Source organism: Lepidochelys olivacea (assembly GCF_965140295.1).
Source record: "Lepidochelys olivacea isolate rLepOli2 genome assembly, chromosome: 1".
NCBI classification, from domain to species: domain Eukaryota; kingdom Metazoa; phylum Chordata; order Testudines; family Cheloniidae; genus Lepidochelys; species Lepidochelys olivacea.
In genome coordinates, this window is record NC_140411.1 from 203408991 (window position 1) to 203426629 (window position 17639).

General features: G+C 43.2%; 1 protein-coding gene across 1 annotated transcript in view; it reads right to left on the bottom strand.

The window, feature by feature from the left end:
* The window catches only part of ZBTB20 (zinc finger and BTB domain containing 20), a 608278-nt gene that overhangs the window by 222324 nt on the left and 368315 nt on the right, over positions 1 to 17639 (bottom strand). The window contains exon 7 of the mRNA XM_084618031.1: positions 2127 to 2219. The gene's annotated coding sequence lies outside the window, so the exon portion shown is untranslated. The remainder of the gene's footprint in view (positions 1 to 2126; positions 2220 to 17639) is intronic.

The following is a 17639-nucleotide window of genomic DNA, read 5'->3' on the forward strand; positions in this document are numbered from 1 at the left end:
TGGTTGGTATGAACAAAGTGACGAGCAAAAATAAACCACATGATGTATTCATCACGCAACATGGAACACCCCCCCCCAAACCCAACAATTAAAAAAATTAATCAATGGTGTAATTCCACTGAAGTCAAAACCACTGAATTTTGCCTATCCACAGACTTCAAGGGAGTTAAAACATGACTGAGTTTGCCCCACATATGTATCCCATACCACACTGGCTTATTTTAGTGACAAAACATGTTCTTACTATTTTTTACTTCTGTCAACACAGCAAGCAGCTGCCACTTGACACACCCACAAAAGTTAACCCATAGGCCAAATGTTAGTCTGAACAGCAGGGCACAGGTTTTTGAAACGAAGGTGCTTTGGAGAAAAATGGTCAAAGAATTGTTTGAGGATTGATTAGCTCAGAGACTCCCTGACATTAATAAGAGTTGTACAGCTAAAACTCAACCAGGAGCTTAGAGAATTTAGAGGTTAGTTTTTAGAAATGTGCCCATCAAAAACCCTAGTTCTGGACATCCCCGAACTTCAGTGGACCTTATCACTCCTACCACAACTAATCCTACCCTCCCATCTGTGAAGTCTGGATCTGAAGTATGTGGGATAGCCCATGTTAGAGTGCAGGCTACAAAGTCCTTCTGTCATAAAATATTTATAATGGCAAACTTCATAAATGAATGGTGCACCTTTCAAGGCATTTGAGTGTCTTGCCTCAGCCTTAGGGAGGCTTCAGAGGACAGTAACCATAACTTGATTTTTCGGTCTGGAGAGCCCAGGATAGCCCAGTCACTGTGCAGCTTCACTGCTCATTGCCCCATTGTTTTGCAACAGATTAGATATCCCACCAAGGATACATATGGGATGGCTGCACAACACTGGACAATGCTTCAGACCAGGGCCGGCTCTACCGTTTTTGCCACCCCAAGCAGTGAAAAAACCTGTTGCCGCCGAATTGCCACTGCGGACGGCAGGGGAGAGAAGCTGCCGCCGAATTGCCGCCACCCAAGCACCTGCTTGGAACGCTGGTGCCTGGAGCCGGCCCTGCTTCAGACCCACAGGAATTATTCATCTGTCAAGCACAAAGCAATATGGATAAATATAAATACCATGGACCAAATTATGCCCTTGCTCATGTCCTTCCATAAACCTCAGCAGAGCTGTACAGCATGTAAGCAATCACAGAATTTGGTTCTATATATCAAGTTACCTATAATTTCTAGCGCTATTGCTCTTTGGGGGACCCACACACAGGAACGTATATACTAAAAGGTGTAAGCACAAAAGAGGCTGAGTTAGCAATCTCTTAACTCAGAATTTGATCATTTTTTGTAGTTTTAGCTCAGCGTTTTAATGTAATTTAAATGCACTGCAGTCGTCTGCATTACATACATACCACACTGGGTAACTGGGGGTGTGCATGATGGTCCGAGGACAGGATTTTGTTTTAATTTAATTTTGAATTGATATGGTGAATTCTAGTGCACCAGAAATTGAAGCACTGATTGCACGAGTTGGAACTGGGCATTGTGCAGGCAGACACTATGCAAGATTCCATCACTCAACTCTGCCAACGCACCTTAGTCCTGACCTGCAGTCTCCCCTGCTATTCAGTCCTGGGCTATTCACACAGTTCTGCGAATGCATCTCAATCAATCCTGTTCTGCAGCACCCCTGGCTACTTCAGTCCTGTTCTTGCCACACAGATCTCCCAACAAAACAGGTTTGTCTTACAACTCCCCATGCTATTTCAGAAATGGGCTTTTACTGAGACATGACTGACAATCATGCCAAATTGCGTACATTAATGATGTGAAGCAGACATACAATAGACTAGTCAAAGGCCTAGACTGAGACCAGAAAACTCTATTCCCTTCTGCCTTAACCTAAATTTGAACCCAGGTTTTTTCAGGCAAAAGGCTACTGAATTAGCCTGTGTAGCTGATGCATAGGTACAGACAGATACTGTAGGTACACAGATGTCAGGCATTCAACCGTTCCAACTGGATATGGTTAGGAATGTATTGCCAATGGCTTTTCTGGTGTGAATCAACAGGTGGCTTGGCACCAAGATGACTATTTCCTTGTGGTTTTCACCTCTGGTTTCAGGACAGAAAATGAGATGATACCTTTTCAATGCTGCATGTCAAGCCGGCTATATGGAAAGCAATTCCAGCCAATTCTCTCTCTCTCGCACCGTAGAGGAAAAGTGCCAGCCACTGCTGCTCTTGCCATCAATCCACAATGCAGATGTTGGGAAAATGCAAAGAAAAGGGGGTGGGGGAAGAAGAAACAATAAAATACACAAATTGAGTTTTGCATACATAACAACCAGAATATATAATTCCCACTTCTACAGAACATAGCATAAAAAGGTAAAAGCACCAGAAAGAAAACAAAAATAAAAAAATTGCTCGTCTGACAATCAAAGGTTTTCCTGAAACTGACAATTAGAGGGATCAGAGTAACAGCCGTATTAGTCTGTGTTCGCAAAAAGAAAAGGAGTACTTGTGGCACCTTTGAGACTAATTTAAAATGGTTAGTCTCAAAGGTGCCACAAGTACTCCTTTTCTAATTAGAGGGATAATTTCAAAACAATTTATGCATGAATAACAACAAAAAAAGAACCCAGACTTTATTTAATATGATAGGATACTTTTTTAAAAAACACAATATCTTGGGAAATATACAATACACTTAAAGGGACACCTGTTAAAAGAATACAACTATTACAAGAATACATTTTGCAGTCACTAAACCAAAGTATAAACAGAAACATTATACCCCCACCTCCAAAAGCGTGTGCATGCGTGCACGTGTGTGTTTTCTCAGAAAAAAAATAGGCACAGTATTTGAAAAGAGGCTGGTACAAGAAGTTAACCTGTTCTGAAGGCCATGAACTAAACCCTTCAATCAGAAGCCTCTTGAAATTTTGGAAGAATTTGGATTCAGATCCAAACTTTAACAGACTGAACTATAATAATTCCAGCTCCAAACCCCCTTCATTTTTTGGAAAAGTGATGAACTGAATTTTATAGCTTGCTCTCTGTCTCGGACACCACTCTTTGTGCATGTCTTGTTTTCATAAACCAAACACTAGTGACATCTACCTCTTCTATGACATGGATGAGATTTTTAAAAGCTCTCAGCATTACTCTGCTCCAATTGAAGTCTGTGGTAAAACTCCCATTGACTTTAATGGGAACAGAATTTGGCTAATGCTGAGTACTTTTGAAAATCTCACCCCATACATCTATCTGATTACAACAATCTCCGAGGACCTGGTGTCTGTTACAGAGTGATACATGTAATGTAAAGCTAAGTTGCAAAATATTTTATTTCAGAGGTATTTTGTAAGAGATGATCGCCAGAGTACAGCGTACTCCAAAAAAGAAGTCAGGACTAGAAAAAGACTAACCTACAATGTTTCCTCTGGTAGATCTGAATGCCCATTTATATCACAGAATTCTGTAGTTAGACCCTTTTGAGCAATGATTCGGAAAGAACAGTCAGCTAAACCATGCCTTTCAGATCAAGGCTTTGAAAGTGAAGCATGTCTCTCCTCTGTGGTGACAAAGTGTAGTAGTAAAGTGTACAAAATAAATATGGCCACCAGCCAACATAACGGGTCCTTATTCTTCAGTCCACAAAGTGGGATCATAAAGAGCAGTGAGAAACTTTCCTTGACTGGCAATTATGGAAAATATGATCCTTTAGGATCACACTCCACACACTAGTGTACCTACAGAACATAGCCCTGCATGATTAGGTGATACCAAAGCATCTGCACTAATAGTGACTGAGGAGCCAAGTCAGGGAAGGCAGAGTGCATAGGGCACTGGACTGGCTGGCAGGTTCTGTTCCTGGATCTGACACTGACCTGCAGCTTGCTCTGGGGTAAGTCATTTCACCCTCTCTGAGCCTCTATTTCCCAGCTTGCCCTCTTGTTTATTTAGACTGTAAGTTCTCCAGGGCAGGGACTGTCTCTCACTAAGTGTTTGTACACTGCCTAACACACTGCGGCCCTGATCTTGGTTGGGGCCTTCAGGCATTACAATAATACAAGTAATAACAATAACAGTATCTCTTCTCAGACAGCAGCCAATACCGGACGGTGAGAGGAAGAGAAAATACAACCCAATTGTGACAACACATTGTTAGCTGAACAGTATTATCCACAGGTGAAAAATACCTTTCTGTCATAAAACTAACCAGCCCTTTTAAAAATCCAGCCACCATATTTGATACCAACAGCTCCTGCATAAGCAAAATACACTACATGCTGAGTGGTCAGTAAGAGTGGCCTCATGTTTTGTGTTCCAACTCACTAGAAGTGAGAGATCAGAAGTGGGGGATCCCATGATTCCACTGTTAGAGGGGAAGACATGGCCGGCCCATGAGTTGATGAGGTTGCAAAGGAAAAGCAGCTTTTTGACTTACTTATGCTTAAACCCAGTGTTGTTGAAAATATAGTTCCTTTAACTGTTTCTAAATAATTCATGCTATTAATTTAATATTGTGACCCCTTCTTAGTACTTGGCTCTGTGTACTAACACTGCATATACTGAAGAGTAACTGGAGATTCTGCAGTGTACTGAATGCCTCATACTTGGATTGCATCAAGAGCTGATATCCATATCCACATGCCCACATATCTGAGGCAAACAAACACGGCGTGCATGGAAGATATAAAGGAGTACTTTTGTACACAGCTCCGTATCTAGCGGAGTGCCACAGGGGTTGGTCCTTGTGTTAGAGGGGAAGACATGGCCGGCCCATGAGTTGCTGAGGTTGCAAAGGAAAAGCAGCTTTTTGACTTACTTATGCTTAAACCCAGTGTTGTTGAAAATATAGTTCCTTTAACTGTTTCTAAATAATTCATGCTATTAATTTAATATTGTGACCCCTTCTTAGTACTTGGCTCTGTGTACTAACACTGCATATACTGAAGAGTAACTGGAGATTCTGCAGTGTACTGAATGCCTCATACTTGGATTGCATCAAGAGCTGATATCCATATCCACATGCCCACATATCTGAGGCAAACAAACACGGCGTGCATGGAAGATATAAAGGAGTACTTTTGTACACAGCTCCGTATCTAGCGGAGTGCCACAGGGGTTGGTCCTTGTGCCGGTTTTGTTCAACATCTTCATTAATTATCTGGATGATGGTATGGATTGCACCCTCAGCAAGTTCGTGGATGACACTAAACTGGGGGAAGAGGTAGATATGCTGGAGGGTAGGAATAGGGTCCAGAGTGACCTAGACAAATTGGAGGATTGGGCTAAAAGAAATCTGATGATGTTCAACAGGGACAACTGCAGAGTCCTGCACTTAGGAAGGAAGAATCCCATGCACTGCTACAGGCTGGGGACCGACTGGCTAAGCAGCAGTTCTGCAGAATAGGACCTGGGGATTAGAGTGGACCAGAAGCTGGATACGAGTCAACAGTGTGTCCTTGTTGCCAAGTGGGCTAACAGCATATTGGGCTGCATTAGTAAGAGCACTGCCAGCAGATCAAGGGAAGTGATTATTCCCCTGTATTCGGCACTGGTGAAGGCACATCTAAAATACTGCGTCCAGTTTTGGGCCCCCACTACAGAAAGGATGTGGACAAATTAGAGAGAGTCCAGCAGAGGGCAGCAAAAAATATTAGGGGGCTGTGACACATGACTTATGAGGAAAGGCTGAGGAAACTGGGCTTATTTAGTCTGCAGAAGAGAAGAGTGAGAGGGGATTTAATAGCAGCCTTCCGTTACCTGAAGGGGGGTTCCAAAGAGGATGGAGCTCGGCTGTTCTCAGTGGTGGCAGATGACAGAACAAGGTACAATGGTCTCAAGTTGCAGTGGGGGAGGTCTAGGTTGGATATTAGGAAAAATATTTCACTAGGAGAGAGGTGAAGCGCTGGATGGGTTACCTAGGGAGGTGGTGGAATCTCCATCCTTAGAGGTTTTTAGGGCTTGGCTTGACAAAGCCCTGGCTGGGATGATTTAATTGGGATTAGTCCTGCTTTGAGCAGGGGGTTGGACTAGATGACCTCCTGAGGTCTCTTCCAACCCTAATCTTCTATGACATGCTAATCTGGCTATGGCACATGGACACAAGATGTTTGGAGAATCTTTAAGAACAGTAAAAGGAAAGCAAAGTTCTCTTCCCACTCATACCAACATTATCCTGCCACTGCTACTCCTTCTAATGTTTTCTGGCAAACTCCCAATTTTCAGTCTTACTGTTTGCTTGAGAGAAGCACTCAGAGGAGACTGTGGTTGTCTTGCTCTTGGAGAAAAAACACACCAACTTGTGTCTCAAGATAATGGTTCAGGGGTTGATGGAGATTGAAGGAACAGGAATGATGGCTGTACAGGGTATGTCTACACTGCAGTTATACTGACTCGGGGTCATGGGTCTAAGATAAGGGGCAGTTTAATTGTGATGTAGATGTTCGGGCTCGGGCTGCAGCCCAAACTTTGGGACCCTCCCATCTCACAGGGTCCTAGAGCCTGGGCTTTACACCGAGCCCAAATGTCTACACCACAATTAACAGCCCCCTACCCCAAGCCCTGCAAACCTGAGTCAGCAGGCATGGGCCACTCATGGGTTTTTAATTGCAGCATAGATGTACCCAGGAGGTACAAGAGCTCCCCACTGACTAATCCACACAGGTAATTGCTGTTGGCATAAGAGGAAGATGAGCACTATACCCAAGGCCAGCAGAAGGAAATGGATTAGGGTGTAACAGGTAAGCCCAGAACTACACGATTCAGGTTCCAATTTAGGACAGCCTTTGGTTGGGACCAGCTGCAGGGAGGGCAAACACACATCTGGATGCCCTAGGAATGCAGGCAACCACCACCAATAAAACAGCAGTTCTATGCAGTTCTCCAGCACAGTGAGTATAATGACATCATTTTCTTAAGTATGCCATTGGCTGTGAGAGCATAAGACCCTGCTTTACTGATCCTCTACCACTGATGTCAAGAGGTTTCATGGGAAACCACTTATTATTATGGTTTAATAGGCTTATTTTCAACCACATGCCTGAAAGGCCTTTAGACATTCCTTCCACTGCCCATTTCCACTATAGTACATGGAACTGATACAGGCTCTCGCCTAGCTCTATAAATGACATTATAATTTTAAATTAATCATTGCTGTCCCACGCACCGTGTCACCGATTTGTTTATTTTAAAGAATAGCAAGTGCTGAGTGCATAGGATCCTGTTCTACACAGAAATGAGTATGAGCTGCTAAGTTTGAATCCAGAACCATATTTGAATTTCCCTAGAGCTTGGGATTGTTCAGATTCATAGTTTTGGATTGACCTGGTACAGAGATACAGGACAACAAAGAAATTTGGTACCAGATCTGAATCTCCTCAATATTCAGGGTGCTGGGTAGAGCTGAGTGAATAATCTGCAGTAAATTAAATACTTGAGAAATTTTACATTTTGTTTCTACTTCACAGAATGGTCAGCAAAAAGATGGGGAAGTTGTCTGTTATACTAAATTATTTGGGATTTTCTTCAGTGAAGGAAGTCTGTGGATTGTTCAAATTGTAAATTGCAACTTGTGCTGCATTGGTGAGTCATGTGGTATTGGTTTGATTATTGGGTGATTTACAAAACTAACCAACCTCCCCAAAATCATCCAATTGGGTGATTTACAAAACTAACCAACCTCCCCAAAAAGCTAATTGAGAATTGCATAATGTATTGTTAAAATTAGCAGCACACGCTAACTGACAGAGAATGAACTGCAAACATTTAATTCAAAATTAATTTTTGGTGAATAGCTGGGCACCTGAATGAAAAATGTTTTTACTACAATCTTCATGGAAAGTGAACAAAGTCATATCAAAATTCCTTTTCAAATATGAATGAATATCAACTAACTTCCTCCCTGCACACTATTGTCTCAATTGAAGTGTGTGGATCTGGGTTTTGCTTCAGGACTCTAATTCTACCATTATCTGGGACCTAGCAAATTGTGCTGCACAGGCAGGACAGAAGAAACAGTAAGTTACAAGAGAAGGTGAATGCCCCCATCCACGGATTTATCACAAGGGGCTTGAAGTGAGATTGAAGGAAAGGAGTGAGAAAGCCAATGGTTCAGAATGGATGATAGGACAGAGAGAGACTTTCATAGAAGAGGAAACTAATAAACAGGATCTGAAATATGCACAAAGCTAGTCTTACTACATCCAAGAGGAGACGAGAGGGTTGGAGAGAATGTGGCTGAGCCTTGTCTCTTACATTTTATTCATTGCTCTCTGCTTGACGGTCCATCTGCCTCTGGTCTACTGGGTCAAGGTTTGGCATTAGTGCTTTTTAAAATTATGATTTTAAAAACTGAACTGAGGGAAATGAATGCTAAAGAATTCTGCATATGCTAGAGAGTCTGGTTCTAATCTTCAAAGTCCTTAATAGGTTATACAGACTGACTATCCTAGAGGCTGCCCTCTCCATCTGCAACTCACCAAAACAGCTAAGCTCAAAGGGAGAAATTAATCTCATTACTGAAAAAACACACAAGGCCCAATCCATCTGAGCCCTTCATGTGGGGCTTGAGTAGAGCCAAGGATTGTGCAGGCATTGAATACTGAAGCGAATTTCACCCAAAAGGAGCACTGTGGCTGACGAATCCCCGGATGAAGCTCTCGGTAGTGAGTGCCAATGCAATCCGGAGAACAGTCTCTTTACTGTGCAATTCCTTTGCAGAAAGTATCTGAATGTACACTAGACGGAGCACATTCAGAGCACGATGCAAACTCCATCTTTTTGCACAAGTCTTCCCCAACAATGAAGGCTTAAGAATGTCCTGGTTTCATTTCTCATGCACAAATGTCGACGGGGAAAAATTAAGTAACAGTGACTGAAGCAAGGGGTACAGATGAATTTACAGACACATTTAAGGTGACACTTAAATTTTGTACATACCATGGTATCAAAACATACTGATGCTGATGGTATCAAAACATACTGTACATAGGTAAGCTAGATAAAGATACTATAGTGATGAGTGCATTAGAAATATCTAAGATAGAGAGATGGTTCATCATCCCCTTGATAACGTCAGCAATACACAGCTAACTGGTAACTGTGATTTGGAACTGTAACTAGCAGAAATCTCAGTCAGGGTGGGAATGATCATGCAGGAAACACTAAAACATTATTTTTGATGTGGAGCACTGGGAAATGCTACCACCAGAGATAAGGAGGAGTTTGAGCATCAGCAGTTTAGTCTCCTGGGAGAAACCTATATTTGCTCATTTGTCTGCCTCTTTTTTCTGGGAGGGGGACAGAGTGGTAGGAGAGGAGGAAGACATCTTTCCTGTGGCAGCAAGGAACGCTGAAAGTGTCTGCATTTCAAACTTTGCTAAGAATGTATCTTTTGTTCCTTCTCCTGCTTTGTTTCCCTTTAATGATAGCTTTGTTATAAATCCCATTTGTGAGCAGCTCTGATAAATGCAAATTTTAACTTGTAAGCAATACTTTTCAAAATACTACTACATTTGAAAATGAAAATATAAGAGCCTGAGGCATAAGATCTTCCCCATGCTACTCAACTCTCCAGTGTACAGTACTGCATGCTATTATTATTGTTGAACAGCATGCCAGGTTCTTGGCACTGTACACATCTACTGTACAGGGACATACAGCCTGTGCCCCAAGGAACTACCATATGCGGGGGCGGGGGGTGCAGAGCAAAGGGTATCGCATCAACAATAGTTGCTGGAGGCAATTTGTCTGTGAAGCTCAGGACAGCAGAATGGCTCCAGGAACACTAGGGAAGTACACAGAGGTGTTGAAGACGAATGATGTCATAGTTGAGCCCCTAATGCACCCAACCATAATCTCTCTTTATCACTTTGTGCTCAGGAATTTCAAGTACTAAAATTCTGGTAGTGCTTCAGACGGAAAGGTTTCCTGTACTGTTTTCCGCCCCACACAGTCAGAGTTTGGCTGTATAATTAATATAGGCATGCAATAGGGTTCAAACACATATGACAGTGTGTGACCATCAAAGCAGTATGGCCTAGTGGCTAGGGCACTGGTCTGGGAGTCAGGAGGCCTCAGTTCTGTTCCTGGTTCTGCTGTGTACCCATGGGGAACATACTTCATCTCCCTGCACCTCTATTTGCCCTCCCACCCTGTGTCTGTCCTATCTTCTTAGACTGTAAGCTCTTCAGGACAGAGTCTTACTATCTGTTTGTACAGTGCCTACCACAACAGGACCATGATCTCAGCTGAAGCCTCTAGTGTCCACTGCAATACAAATAATAATCAATGGTGGTCCAATCTTAAAGTAGGGGCAATAGGCTAGTTTTGTATTTTGACAATCATGGGAAAACCAATGGTCTTATTAATTTATTATAATAAAACTAAAGTGTAAGCTTGTTGTTTCTATCTCTTCAAGCCCAGTTTTAAAAGGTAGAAAACAAGTGGCCAGCATGGTCTTGTACAGTGGCAAGGCAGATCCCAAGATACTCTCAGCACTATCGGGCCCCTGCTTCCAAGGACCAACCCCACTTGCCCTCCCAGCAAGAGAGAAGTACCCGAATTAAAAGAGGAAGAACTCCTTAACAGAATGCTAACAGGTATATTCCCAATTCTCTGCACAGGGCATTAGCCAGGAAACCCTCATTAGTGTTAATGGGAAGCGCATGGCTAAATTGCAGCCCATTCAGTTACCAATATGAGCCTAAGGCATGTCTCTAAAGCACTACAGAAAGTCTGTGTGATTGAAGGAAAGAGGCCTCTTTGCACTTGTTTTGCAGTCCCCATGGATCTCACGCTCCGTACTGGTTTTATGAAGGGGGGGGGAGTCCTTAGAACTGGATAGAAAATAAACAATACAAGAATAGAAAATGAAACAACTCCACGAACTCTTCACCTGCAACAAGTAGCACTGAGGGCTGGGCCAGGGGACTTTTCAGAGCATAAATGTCTGCCACTGGCAGGAAGTTTAGTCATGTTTTTAAAACAGTGCTGAAGATGTGCCCCATTACATGTTGAGATGAAGCTCCCTGGGTACAAAAGGATGGTTATTCTAAGCTCCTGTGTTATTTCTCAGAGACATTAACAAGGCAGAACAAAGCATAAACTGAGAAAGAACAGTACAGACAATTCCTCTAACAACCCATATGCTGGACACTTCTACTAACATAGGCCTGATCCTGCATACTTCACTCACCTAAAAGTTTCACTGAAGTTTTAAACTCAACCTGCTTGTATTTTCCTCTGGCTGCTACTCCATAATTGGCAAACGCATATTGCTCTTGCTCAGGACTAGGAGACACCACTCACCATTCTGAATGTCCATTCCCCAGAGGCTAAGTCTCACCCCCAGCCACCTGCTAGTGGACAGTCACAAGTTTACAAACCATGCTGATCACTGGCAATGTGACCATAGCACATCCAGGGGTTTCATTCGCAGTGAACAAACCCCTTAAGACGTGAATTCCCCCACCCATCCCTCCCATGCTTAAGCTAAAAGAGCAATTATTATAATTCAAAATAAAGCTGTTTTCTGCTGGCTGTCTATACTTATTGACCATCGCTGCTGCCTTACCAGTAGCACCATCAGTGTCCACAGAGCTCCCGAGCCTCTTTATTTTCCCTCTGCTGCTTGCCTGCCTGAAGCAGTGTTACCAGGTGGCTAATTACCCCTGCAGACCTATTCAAAAGCCTTCTAGGGTGTATCAGGATTGTTTTAGGCAAGTGAAAAAAAATAAACAGGTTCAGGTGTTCTGGGGATAAAATAGAAAATTGGGCTTACATGAAATTCTGGTTGGAGGAAGAAAATACTCAGTATATGCGGGGGTGTCTAGAAACAATGCTGAGGTGATGGGAGCAACATTTGGAAGTGGTAGATAGTTACTCCTGGTGCTGGCTCACTCTCACAAGCTCATTACAGCAGAGTAACAGATTGACATGTTTCAGAGTAGCAGCCATGTTAGTCTGTATCCGCAAAAAGAAAAGGAGGACTTGTGGCACCTTAGAGACTAACACATTTATTTGAGCATGAGCTTTCGTAAGCTAAAGCTCACATCATCGGATGCATGCAGTGGAAAATACGGTGGGGAGATTGATATACACAGAGAACATGACACAATGCGTGTTACCATACACACTGTAACCAGAGTGATCACTTAAGGTGAGCTATTACCAGCAAGAGAGCGGGGATGGGGTGGGGGAGGGAACCTTTTGTAGGATAATCAAGGTGGGCTATTTCCAGCAGTTGACAAGAACTTCTGAGGAACAGCGGGGGGGAGGAATAAACATGGGGAAATAGTTTTACTTTGTGTAATGACCCATCCACTCCCAGTCTCTATTCAAGCCTAAGTTAATTGTATCCAGCTTGCAAATTAATTCTAATTCAGCAGTCTCTCGTTGGAGTCTGTTTTTGAAGTTTTTTTGTTGAAGAATTGCCACTTTTAGGTCTGTAATAGAGTGACCAGAGAGATTGAAGTGTTCTCCGACTGGTTTTTGAATGTTATAATTCTTGACGTCTGATTTGTGTCCATTTATTCTTTTACATAGAGACTGTCCAGTTTGGCCAATGTACATGGCAGAGGGGTATTGCTGGCACATGATGGCATATATCACATTGGTAGATGTGCACGTGAACGAGCCTCTGACAGGGTGGCTGATGTGATTAGGCCCTATGATGGCGTCCCCGAATAGATATGTGGACACAGTTGGCAACGGGCTTTGTTGCAAGGATAGGTTCCTGGGTTAGTGGTTCTGTTGTGTGGTGTGCAGTTGCTGGAGAGTATTTGCTTCAGGTTGGGGGGCTGTCTGTAAGCAAGGACTGGCCTGTCTCCCAAGATCTGTGAGAGTGATGGGTCGTCCTTCAGGATAGGTTGTAGATCCTTGATGATGCGCTGGAGAGGTTTGAGTTGGGGGCTGAAGGTGACAGCTGGTGGCGTTCTGTTATTTTCTTTGTTGGGCCTGTCCTGTAGTAGGTGACTTCTGGGTACTCTTCTGGTTCTGTCAATCTGTTTCTTCACTTCAGCGGGTAGATACTGTAGTTGTAAGAACGCTTGATAGAGATCTTGCAGGTGTTTGTCTCTGTCTGAGGGGTTGGAGCAAATGCGGTTGTATCGTAGAGCGGTAGAGTCTTTCATAGTGTAACTGGAGGAGGATTGGAACTTCAATGAAGGGTGTTTCTGGATGTTACTTGAGGGATTGCAGAGGTTATGGGTTCTAGTTATCACTGCAAGGAGTGACGTGATTTCAGGTTAGGGGGTGTTGGCTGCTGTTATTGGAGGATGAATTAGGGGTTATTAGAAGTGATTTGGGGGTATTGAAAAGTAGGTGAGTTCTAAGTAGCATGACTCACTCCCCTCCCACCCACCAATTGACCTTGAAGGGAAAACTACAGAGAGGATCCAGAGACACTCCAGCAGGTAGGGGCTGAAACAGCAAAGCAGAGAGGCATGTGGTCAGGTAGAGAACTTTCTAGAGTATTGACTGAACTTTCTCTGAATTGCACTGATTGGTTGTTTGCTCTAATCTCTCCCCGCAGTCTTTTCACTCCACAGCTGCTCCCTTACTATCTTCTCCCCCACCCCATTCCCCTCACCTTCCCTTTTTTCTCATTTAGCTGATCTCTTTTGAAGTGCCCACTCCCAAAACAACAACTGTGGCACTAAAGTGAAGTTTGCTGCCATCATATAGTTCACTCTGCTTGTGTGTTATACCTCTCCCCCCACCCTGCATCTGTCTGGTCTACTTAGATTGTAAACTCTTTGGTGCAAGGATGATCGCCTACTGTTTTTGTACAGTGCTCAGCAAAATGGGGTTTCACTTTTGGTTGACCCTTAGGGTTGTGTAAGAAACATGATTAATAATAAAAACAGCTGTTGAAGGATCTTTGCCTGCTAATAGTGTACCAGCAAAGCGAAGGGGGGGAGGAGAATAAATGCAATAGAATAGATGTTTATGAATCAGCTTTTCTGTTTGTATTTCTCACCCATGCCAAAAATAAATGATGGACCATATTCTGCTTCCCTCGTGCTTCTCCACTATGTCAATAGGGTTACACAGGTGACTGGGAGCATTTGGATTGAGTTTCAAATCCATTTTATGAAGTATGGGGGAGGCAAGGAGAGAGGACGGGAAGGTGTGGATTCTGAACCTGCTCCTATGGGTTTGGCCCATTTTCCAGTTCCGGTTTGGAGCTGGCTGAAATCTTGCCATAGCAGCAGTTCTCATAAGATTTTTGTCCAAGATTTTCACTATTTGGAACTGAACTCTCACAAGATTTTTGGCACCATGAAATCTAAATCCAAACTGTTTCCAATTCATCCAGCCCAGCTTCCACCGTAAACCTAATCTTTCTCGGGATCCAAACAGTTTTGACCAGAACTGCTTGTAAATTTTCTGGAGCAGCTTTTTTTCGTCGGAAAATGCCAGTTTGTTGGAACTGAAACTTTTTTTCATGGAAACATACAGGTTTGAGGAAACCTTTGTTGCGACGGGGTGCTCAAGTCCAGGATTGAATTTCTGGTTGAAAGCAGAGAACAAGAGATGGAGAGGACCCTGACCCTACTCTGCCTGACTGGGAGCAAGAACAAGTGAGGATGTGGGTCTCCCACATTCCAGATCAGGGCCCTGATTACTTGGCAAAACAGTCACTCTCTCTCGTGTGGGAGTGGGTTCTCTTTATATCTATAATTAAATATTCACTGAGGAAACAGCAAGAGGCTGACTCAATAGTGCAGTGGTTAGGGCACTCACCTGGGATGCAGGAGACTTGGGTCTAAGTCCCTGCTCTGTCTGATTCACTGAATATGGAATGAAAACAAATTCCCAAAACTCAAAATTTCTCTCAAAACAGAGCTCTTGTTTTTAAGCCAGCCCTATCCTCAACCCATTTCCACTGTTTCATACAGCTTGCCATAACACCGCCTTTGACCTCACATTTTACAATAGCCTCTTCGTGGAATACATAATTGTGTGTAAATATATGAGCTACATCAGACAAAGAAAGAGAAGAAGCCCAAAAGGAGGGAGGGGCAGGGGAGGTAAGATACCTACCAAGCTGTTTGTCTCTAAAGTGTTGCCAGTCGTGAAAGGACTTGACGTGCTAATATCCGTTCATTCAGACTCTTACAGACATGCTAAGAGCGTGACGGCTGGCAGGCGCTGCATTTAAGTGCTGTTACTGAGGCCCCCAAATATTGACAGAGTGCCAGATTCTAAGAAACTATTGATGTATGCAGCCGGCCGCTGCTCCAGACACCTCTCAGACAGAGTCTTTAAATGTCACAGATTAATGAATTTTCATGAAATGGAGAGTGAGAAAAAGAATAAAAAAAAACAAAAAACAAAAAAAACCCCACAGCATCCACATTAAATCAACTTTTATCCTAACACAAAACTCTCCTCCAAAGGGTAGAAATCACTATTAGATGGTATAGGATCATTATAGTTAAAGAGGGTATAGGAAGGAAAAACCCAAAGATCTATGAGACTGGTGTTTCTCAACCTTTTTGATACTAGGTACCAGCTTACTGCCTTCCTAAACTGTGTGAGGGAGATCTCCGGGTCCAGCACCGGTCCATGGACCAGTCATTGAGGAAACACTGTATTAGATCATCACATACATCCTTAATGCAAAGGCAGGATTTGAGATGATGATGGTTTTGCAAAACCACAACCAGGGATGATACAGATCTGGGTCTCCCTTTACCCAAACCCACGAAGGAGTAGGTTCAGTTAAATGGTTGCCATTTTCAGTGCAAAAGGGCTTAAACTGCAAAATCTGCATCTGGATTTCGGACATTAAGATAGAGAAAGTTTTGGTTGAAGCCCCTGTTTACTATAGGTACTATACTAGATCTTAAAGAAGAAGCTGTATAAAGTTATCTGATGACATGAAATGTCATGCGATAACAAGTATGCTGATTATTTTTCTTTCTGCATTTATACCGGTGAAGCTGAATACGTATGAAAGAATTTCAAACACCATTAAAATGTAATAATGCAAAATGCAGTCAGCACATAAATGACAACCCTATGCATGAGACATCATTTTAAAGAAGGGGAAAGTGAGAGGATAATGCACACAAAGGTAAAAATGGGACACTTATAACCAAACTACATTAAAAATACTGCTTTAATGAGCGCCTCTACGTACAGTACGTTGGAGTCGTGGATCCACATGCTATTTGTTCCATTGTTTACAGAAGCACAGATGTTAATTCCTGCCAGGCTGAATTGTCCTTATTCCCCCCCCCCGCCCCTTCAAAAAAACAAAACAAACTTTCCTTGTAGATTTCCATTGAATGTGGTGACACCTAGTGGGGTGTGGGAAGAGATGTTCAGCTACGGGCTAGCTTCTTCCCTCCCCCAACCCGTTTGCAGGGTCACTTGATAAGACTTGCACAAGAAATGAGGTGCTGCCCAGGCCAGAATCACCAGGATTTAAACTGAGGTCCTGAGATGCTCAGAGTGTATTTCCAAAGCAAATGAAGCTCGTTATTAAAAGCCACCCATCTGTTAAGGGCAGTTTTTCCTCACCCTGGTGTGCTGTGTCACTAAAAGTAACTATATCAGACACACTGCGGGTGGAGGGAGGTAGGCTTAGTCACACATGCTACAAGCTAGGTAGCTGGGTATGATTTACACCCAGGGATAGTATCCTAGACTGGAGAGTAGTCCCTTCTGTGGGGAGAGAGAAAGTGAGCAAGCTAGCAAGTAGCAATCCATAAGCTTCATTAACACAAGACTTTATGGTTCTCCAGTTCATTTTCAACTGTGGGAAATGTGAACTCTCTGCCCAGAAATATTCATGTCAACATCCTCTATCTCTTGGCCATCTACAAGTTCATTTTAAGAAGAGGAAAATATTCAAATGAGGTTTTATTGTCACATCATTTTGCCAGTCAGGTTATTTGTGACTTACTTCCCCCCCTCCCCCACTCACTATACTGAGCGCTAACATGAAAGGACTGTCACATGCTGTTGCCAAAGCAAAATATTTTATTTTTAAACCAAAAAGCTCCCCTTCTGATAAGTCAGATGGAAATTGGTTTATGATCTTTCTGATGTTGAACTCCTACTACTGGCATCACAGCATTGCTTTTAAGTAGCATGGTGGCCCTTGGAAATCCTTCTGCACTTAAGAACAGTTTGTTTGCAGCCTTACCACCTCAGTTCTGCAGCCCTCATTCCTGAGCACCTCTCAACTGCTGTTGTACTGATCCAAGTAAATTTCCCTGGAATGGCATCCAATTCTTTACCATGGTCCATCCATTCATTCCCATCATCCATTCCAAAGGGAGGCATTTAAACCACTTACTGCCACCTAGTGAAGCTGGTTAGATTTCAAACAGGGACTGGTGAAGTTACACATGGAAATTTCAAAATTGTGTGTGTGGGTGGGGGGCTACAGCAGCCACGTGCCAATGTACTGACCTCCTCCCCAACACTGGCTGTCAGCAGGGTTTAAACCAGGATCTTCTGCAGTGCTTCCAGTGCAAACCTCAGCTGCTTGAGCTAAAGACTAAATCCAGGAGCTGGCATGAGTAGCGGGCAGCTCTCCTCTGTGGATCAGCCATGGAGAGGGGAGACGAAACACACATGGAGCAGTGGGTTACACTAACGTGCATTTCATATGGCTGTCAGATA